Source organism: Rosa rugosa, chromosome 3, assembly GCF_958449725.1.
Source record: "Rosa rugosa chromosome 3, drRosRugo1.1, whole genome shotgun sequence".
Taxonomy (NCBI): Eukaryota; Viridiplantae; Streptophyta; class Magnoliopsida; order Rosales; family Rosaceae; genus Rosa; species Rosa rugosa.
Window position 1 is genome coordinate 15,849,871 of NC_084822.1, and position 8,989 is coordinate 15,858,859.

The following is an 8,989-nucleotide window of genomic DNA, read 5'->3' on the forward strand; positions in this document are numbered from 1 at the left end:
ACCACCTCCACCGCCGCCTATACATCCTTGGGCACCCACTCCTTACAATCTGCTGGCACCTTCACCCCAAATCTCGACGCATCACCATAAAGACCACCGCACGGTTTACATCGCCACCTTCGTCTCGCTGGGCGGTGTTTTCTTCCTCGCATTCCTTGCACTTGGTCTATTCTGCTTGGCTAAGAAGAAGAAGAAAAGGGCAGCATATGCTCCTCCAGCTCCTGGTTAATTGATCAAGTCGCTTGATTGCTTGAGTGTAAATTGTGATGGTGTCATAATTTGTTTTAGTGTTCGTTGAATTTATGCAATTGGTGGTTGTGATAGGGATTTGAAGAATGGGGAGGAGAAGAACAAAAGGAGTTGTTGGGGCTGCACAGACGACGGTGCAGCTTCACTTCTCGCCGAGCATGAGAAGCATAACGATCTCGAGTAGCAATGGGTTTTCAATTTTTCGATCTTTTTGGTTCTTGGTAGTTTCCAGATCTTCCATTTCTCTTCCAAAATGGGAAAATGGGTTTGTTGAGTTTGTGAAGATGAACATGAATGGGTTAAGAACATGAACAATTGCTGGGATTCTTTTTTTTTTTTTTACTTTTTTGCTGGGTTTAAGAAGATGAACATGAACAATATCTAGTTCAACTACTTATCTTCGTTGCTATCACTGAAGAATTGCTCGTGTTGATGGGGATAATATCCAATCATGATGACCGGATTCAGATTTTTTTTTTTTTGATGATGTATTGGATTGGGTTCTTGGTTAATAGAACAAAGCAAAAAGATTTATTCAACTTTTATTTTCAATATAATAATTTATTCAGTTTTTATTTTAAATTTATTCATTTAAGATTTGATGGAGTAAAAGTCTTTTTTGCCCTTATTTTCGGCCTCACGTGCATCACACGTGGTCATAATTGACGGCACCGTGACGGAAAGTTAACGTAGGTACTATGTTGACAAGAAAATATAAGTCCAGGTATCACATTGATAAGTTTTAAAGTTCAAGTATCATTTTGACAGTCCTCACAGTGTCCGGACACTGTTGGTGCATTTTTTCCTTTACTTTTTTCAACACTCAAAGCCGACAAAACCGTCTTTTCTTTCCAAATTCATTTATTTTCCTCAACATCACATTGCACAACAATTGTAAACTGAACACACAATTCCACCAAGATATATATATATATTTCACGTAAATATATATATACGTAGTCATCCACTCAGAGATATCACTAATACCAACTATAGTTCACAAATATAAAACCCGTGAAAAATCATTTTTATAATAAAACTTCATTTTACTTGCCTATGAACCATTTTACTTGCCTATGAACCATAGACTATCAAGTTCATATAATTTAAAACAAAAATTTATTTCCGAAAACGATTTAACAATTAAACAAATAATTCCAAATAATAAAGTAATTCAGTTCATAAATGAATCTCGTGAGATTTACTCACCTCTAAATCCAACTGCGTCTTCACACGCCACATGAGATAAAGCTCAAACCATCAAACTCCTCTCAACAACCTCGTTATACCTAGTCAAAACAAGTCACACTCAATAAGACACAACGTACACAAGCATTTAAAGTTCGAAACACGCGAACTAAAAATCAAAGACTACGTCCAACAAGACAAAAGTTCCTACGAGACCTCCCAAGTTCTCCGGAACACTACTAGGATCGATATATCAAAACTACAAGTCGATCCAATGGTCGGATCCTCACGGATCGAAAATCGAGAAAAACAAAATTATGTTAAACTTAATTAGCATTTTTCCAACGATTACAATATGACCACATAATATATCCACGTGCTCGTATCGACGAGTATGACATAACAAAGGAAACAGAAGCACAAAAGATGGTCGGAAGCGGTGCCAACAGTGGCTACGTGTGGGCTCCACGCGCCGCTGGCAACCCCTGAATTGGGTCATGATACCTATGCCAAAATCTTCACAACAACATGTACAACAACTTTGACAACTACATTGAACCCCAGAAATGAAAGGATTCGTCGGAATTTACCTCGAAAGCTCAAGAAATCGGAAAATTTCCAATTTTTCGATCTACTTCGATTCTTCCTCCACGCTTCGAATCAGTTAAAGCCACTTGGAGAGCATGATCAGTGTCTTCGGAGCTTCAAGAAAGGATCAGTGGAGCGGCCTGAGGTGGCCGGATGGCGAAGATATCGGCGTTGACCGAAAACTGGGGTTTGGATCGGGGCTTCCTTGCTGCGTCGTGTAGAGGCTGAGATGGGCTAAAATGCTACCACAGATCGACGAAGGAGGAAGAGGCGAAGCTATTGGGACCGGTGGCAGCCGGATTGGAGGCCAGACGGCGAAGATTTGACCGGAAAAGGAATTTGGGTCGAGTCGGTGGTAAAGAGAGAAATCCGGATCGGGGTTTCCAATTTTGGAAACTAGGGTTTTTCTGATTTTTTTCCAAATTTTTTCTATTTATCCAAAAAATAAAACTTTTCCGTTGGTCATAACTTCATCATACGAACTCCGATTTTCGCGTTCCTCATGTCCACGAAGTAGTATCGACACGCTTTACAACTTTCGTGAAGGAAGTTTTCGGAGAAACCCAACGAATAAAAAGTCAATATTTTGACCCCTCGAAAATAAAACGTTTCGAGTAATTATTCGTATGAAACACTTCCACTCTACCCTTGAACCACGAAATCATTCTAACGAGCACTTTATTAATTTCAGGAAATTTCAAGAAATTAATAACAAATTTTTGTGGTATTACAGATGCTGGTAGGGATCATTGATCCTAGTGTAGTCAATTTTGAGCGATTTGGTAGCATTGGAGTGTATCGCAGTCCTGACATATGGAGTGAAAAGTCCTGGTCGATCCTCGAATATTGTGTTTAGGGGACGCCACGCAACCCTGCTCTCGCTAGCTTCAATTTTGGATTGTAGGGTAGTGATCGATTGGCTCATTTGACCTAAAAGTGCTGTATTGGGGTCGGGTCCCCGTGGGGAGAGAGTTGTTCTTCTCGGCTAGGTATAGGTGGTAGGGGTAGTCCTTTGAGACTTTTTGGATTGAGATCAACGGCCATATGAATGACTCTCCTACCTCTGGTGTCAGCGAGAGGGGAGATGGCATATGTGCTTCGTATCGCAACGGGTACCTCATCTAGAACTTCTAACAAATTTGGCTGTGGTGTTACACCAAGCGCTCTCATGAGGGCCTCATTTTGTTGTTGCCTCATGTCCAGCACGTGAACCAACGATGCGTTCTCATTTTCCAATTCATGCAACCTCTATTGTGCGAGGAGGTTTGTCTCCCTGTCCACCTGACTCTGCTCTTGGTCATTCAACTTTGCTCTTGGAAGGCGGAGATGCCGGCTCGCATAAGTTCCATCTCGGTAGCTCAGTCGGGGTAGTGACCATGTGTTGCCAATGTCGTACCCCCGTTAGGATCAAGTGCCCCCAACACCTGGGTATCGATGGAAGCGTTAGTCACCTCGCCTCCGAATGTTCCCGATGTAAAGAAAAGTATCCAGGCCACATGTTGCACCGCACTTAACTCATTCTCGTCTTGCTCAGCCATGGTATCAATTTGTGGGTGCTATGTTCCCACAGAGGGAGCCAATGTTTCTACTGGAAGTTCCCAAAGGCAGCTAGACAGAATGCAATACAACGAAAGCTTGTGAGGTGGTGTCGTTACCCTGTCAAAGGAAATACACAATGTCAAAGGGACTGACCACTCCGATGCCGAAGTCAGGGCTATGTATGTAATTTGACAGCATAACAGTGAATGATTAGTAGTTATTACCCTTAATGGAAGTGGTTGGGTCAACTTATATACTCTTGGTTGGGGAAGAGGTTTTCCATTTCTTCGATGTGGGATGCATTCCCCTATCTATAGGTTCTGAGGCATACTTCAGGTAGCCATACTGGGCTCCGTATTGCTTTTTATAACTTTCGGTGTTGTCCCTTGTGGACATCACCATCCATGGTATCGGTCCCTGGCTCTGGTATGCTACCTTGGTGGCCCTGTGTGGCGCGGTGATAATGTAAAGTCTATGTGGCAGGTTCATATGTGTGCTGGTATGTACAAATACCATCTGGACCAGGAGCTTTCAAAGAACCAATCTGATGGACAACTGTGTAAATCTCATCTTCTGAAATTGGAGCTAACAGAGATGAATTATCTTCATTAGTAATCAACTTGGGAATATATTCTAGGAAAGAAGACGTTTGAGCTACAGAATGAGTATGATGTTACTTAAAAGAAGATATGAAAGTATAAGCTATTTGTAAAGGATCAGTAACCCATAAACCAGTATCAACTTTAATTTTATTAATATCCCCCCCCCCCAAATAAATAGTAGCTTGGGTTTGAAAAAAACGTTGTATTTTTATCCCTAGAGCTAACCAATTATTTCGAGTTCTTTGTTTCCAAAAGAGTTCTTGACAAAATATAATATAACTTATAAGTGGGTGACTCTTACCTAATTGTACCGAGGCCTTTTGTGATTAAAACCCAACACCTATCGGGTGGTTAAGTTGGGACAGTATCGGTACAATGGGGGGCCACGGGCCACGTTTGTCGCTGTTTAACATTGTATCAGAGCCGTGGCCCCCCATTGTACCGATATTGTCCCAACTTAACCACCCGATAGGTGTTGGGTTTTAATCACAAAAGGCCTCGGTACAATTAGGTAAGAGTCACCCACTTATAAGTTATATTATATTTTGTCACTTTTCCAATGTGAGATCTTTCCTCTCCAACACGCCCCCTCACGTGCAACCTAGCTCTAGGTATGCACGTGGAATTAATTGACAAACCCAATTCCACATTGGAAATCGGGTCACAAGTCCCACATTAGAGACTTGACCAATCACATAACAATCCAAGGCCCACATCGGACACTTGGCAATAATCCAATCGGAAACTTCCGATGACCAATTTAATGAACCCAAACTAGGTCTATGCATGATTGGAGAGGAGATTGGTGAATCAATTAACGAATGAACCCATATCCGGGTCCATGATGGAAACGTATTGAAGAGCGATCCGCTCTGATACCATGTTAAACAGCGACAAGCGTGGCCTGTGGCCCACCATTGTATCGATACTGTCCCAACTTAATCACCCGTTAGGTGTTGGGTTTTAATTACAAAAGGCCTCGGTACAATTAGGTGTGATCCACCCACTTATAAGTTATATTTTATTTGTCACTTTTCCAACATAGGATCTTTCCTCTCCAACACGCCCCCTCACGTGCAACCTAGCTCTAGGTCTGCACGTGAAATTAATTAACAATCTAATTCCCATATTGGAAATTGGGACACAAGTCTCATATCGGAGACTTAGCCAATATAACAATCCAATGCTCACATCGGACACTTGGTAACAATCCAATCGGAATATTCCGTTGGCAATATAAGGAACCCAAATTCGGGCCCATGACAATTGGAGACGCAATTGAAGAGAGACCCGCTCTAATACCATGTTTAACAGCGACAAGCGTGACCCGTGACCCACCATTGTACAATATTGTCCCAACTTAACCACCCATTAGGTGTTGGGTTTTAATCACAAAATGCCTCGATACAATTAGGTAAGAGTCACCCACTTATAAGTTATATTATATTTTGTCACTTTTCCAATGTGGGATCTTTCCTTTCCAACAGTTCTTCTTGTATAAAATGAATTTGAGTTTCTTGGATTAAAGCTTGAAGGCGACTAAAAAACAATTGGGTTATTGGAGATTAAATATCTTTCTTGTAGAATGTCAATATCACTATGTAAAGAAGCTTGTTTAGTAAATTAGTCTCTGAAAATTTCACAATTCTAGATACGAGCTAAATATCTAATACTATGACTAAAGGCATTCATATTTTGAATGACAGAACCAGTATAAGAGTTAGAGGCAACTTTAGTAACTACTTTCATAAAGTCTTTGTGTCTAAACCACATAGCTTCCATCCTAAAAGAAGTAGAGGTTTTAATCCTATTATCATGAAGTGAAAGAAGATTCACACCATGATTAGAATGATAAATAGGGAAATTGGTCAGTGAAGCATTAGGATAAGTTGATAACCAGAAAGTATTAGTTGTTACTTTATCAGCGGCGTAACTGTGTAGTAGGCTCTCTGGGCTATAGCTCAACCCAAATTTGGGCCAAAAAACCCTTAAGTATGGATATATCGTATCTCTAAGTCCAGAGTAGCCCACAGAAAAAGAAAAAAAATAATAAAAATAAAAAAAGAGATAAACTCTTATCTACGCGACTTCACTCCTCACTCCTCAGTCTCTCAGCCATGAAGTCTCATGAGTCTCATCTGAAATTTCATGAACCTGATCCTCAATTCCTCACCCAGGTTTCAAATTTCAACCCAATATGAGTATTAGATTCTGACTCAAACTCTCCAAGTCTCCATACTCCAATCTGAGTGCACGGATAAACTCTTCGAACAGGTATGAAATCTTCGAACATGCACTTCGAATTTCATCTTGTAATTGATGGGTTTTACTTGAAATGGACTGTGGATTTTTGATTAAACAGCCTTAAATCTTACTCTTCAGGAGAGCGGAAGCCGGAACTCTTGAAGATGAGCGGTGACAGTATCTGTATCGCCGTATTCCTGTATCGGTCTTTGAAATTGCTCCATTGCTTGTTGCTGCTTGTATCGCTCGTTTGCATCAGTGATTCGATGTATTGGTCTTTGTTTGATAGTTAGGCTAGTGCAGCGCTACTCTTGAAGTCTTTATATGAAAGACAGAAAGAGAATTGGATAATTATGCTTGGTTAATGGTTAGTTGGATAATTATGCTTAGCTAGTTGGATAATTATGCATGGTTAGCTGGATAATGACGTTGACGTTATGCTTGGTTAGCTGGATAATTATCAAAATTGCTTCCTTTGAAAAAATGTAACCAGATAATAAGTTTTACCTTTAATAGTAAAATTGGATAATTATTAATCTCTTATTTTTATTATAATATGGTGACTTTGAATATGTGTGTGTGTGTGTTTTTTTGTTTTTTATTGAAATGTGCATATATAATTCTATTATTAGTACATATATAATATTAAAAGTATTGAGTATAATGATGGATCACCAATCTAAGGTACATATATAATATTAAAAGTATTGAGTATAATGATGGATCACCAATCTAAGCCGTACAAAAATATTTTGTCATGATTTACAAGTGTTACACCATCAACTGGTAGTGGGAATGATTGGGAGTGGGAGTGGGAGTAGAAGTGGAACTGAGAATTCTGTGAACGTTGTCTCCTTTAACTCTTCTCAATCTATTCCACTCGAAGAGTGTTGTAATAATGAAAGAATTGAGAGAGAAGAAATTTTGATGTTACTTCTCTTGAGCGTGATGCAGGAATAAAACGTCTAACATGCAAGTATCCTTTGAATGATCGTCGCAATATTCGAAGAGCTTATGTGGTCTCAGGGCCATATCAACCCCACTTAAGTAGTTATCCATCTTTGATGGAGGTCAAGGTCAAAAATTTAATTACAAATGGTTCGAAGATTGGTCATGGTTTGAGTATTTCATAAAGTTGGACAAAGCATATTGCTTCTCTTGTTTTTTGTTTGATAGTTATTCATCCCACCATCCGACATTCACTGAGTATGACTTTCAAAGTTGGAAAAATGTTATGTCAAAACAATCTGGCATTGTTAGTCACATGGGAGGCATAAATTCCCCACATAGTATTGCCATGCATAAGTGGGAGTCTCTAAGAAACCCATCTAAGCATATTGATAGAGTGATTAGCACACAATCAATATAAGAAGTAGCGGATAACCGACTCTGGCTTATTACTTCTATAGAGAGTGTGAGGTTGTTGGCACACCAAAGATATGCTTTTAGAGGTCATGATGAATCGATTAATTCATCCAATGGTGGCAATTTCATTGCAGTTGTGAATTCCTTTGGAAGAATGAATATAGAAGTTCACAAAGTCTTACAAAATGCTCATGGAAATGCCAAGTATATTTCTCCATTTATTCAAAAGAAAATTGCAAATATTCTTGGTACCAAAGTTAGAACTAAGTTCGGGAGGAAATGAGAGATGCCAAGTTTTGCATCCTTGTTGATGAGGCAGTTGATCTATCTAATAGGGAACAAATGACTATCATTCTTCGATTTGTTGATTGTAATGGGTTTATTAGAGAACGGTTTTTCAAAGTTATTAGTGTTGCAGACACTTGTACTCAAACTCTAAAAGATGATATATCCAAAGTCATTGCTCAATAGGGAGAATTCCACAAAGGGTCACTTAACTATGACTTAGGGCTGGGCGTCAGGACCCGTGGGACCGAGGACCCGACCCGAACCGAGCAAAAAAGCCCGATTCGGTTCGGTTTTGATATGTAAATTTTATGTTCGGTGCAAAGACCGACCCGATTCCTTTTTCGTCGGTTCGGTCTCGGGCCTCAAATATTAAGAGACCGAAGGCCCGAAAAGCCCGATCTCAGCCTCTCTTTCTCTCGAGACTAACCTGATCTCAACCTCCCTCTCTCTCGAAAGTGTCGAAACCATCTCAGCCCCTTCTCTCTCTCTCTTTCTCTCTTCGCCCATTACTAGCTCCTCCAGCTCCCCAAGAATCAAGCCATTCCCCGTCTCCGAAATCGTACCCCAGTGAGCCATTGGACGCGAAGCTTCAGAAGTTGACTATTGACTGTTGGTTTTCATTCTGGGAAATCAGGCAATGTTTCTTATTCACTTGGATTGGATTCATGGCAATGTTTGATTGTTGACCTGTACTTTACAAACCCATAAAGGCCTCAACTTTAGGTAAGCGCAGAGTCTTTGATCCAATCTCAAGCTTAAAGGGTGCATCTTTCTTTCTGGGTTTGATGATTTGCGTGTTGGGTTTTGATTTGTTTGCTCAAACTTTGATATGGGTTTCCTGCTATTTCATAGTTTGGATTTTTTTATTTGGGATTCTCATGTTCATATTGATTGGTTCTGACAAAAAGATATAATTAGCTGAAAGT

General features: G+C 40.0%; 1 long non-coding RNA gene across 1 annotated transcript; it reads left to right on the forward strand.

The window, feature by feature from the left end:
- The first annotated feature begins 6,003 nt into the window (after positions 1 to 6,003).
- On the forward strand, positions 6,004 to 6,733 carry LOC133735349 (uncharacterized). The gene is made up of 2 exons (XR_009858954.1): positions 6,004 to 6,440; positions 6,549 to 6,733. It is a non-coding gene; the product is annotated as an uncharacterized LOC133735349 (long non-coding RNA).
- Positions 6,734 to 8,989: the final 2,256 nt, after the last annotated feature.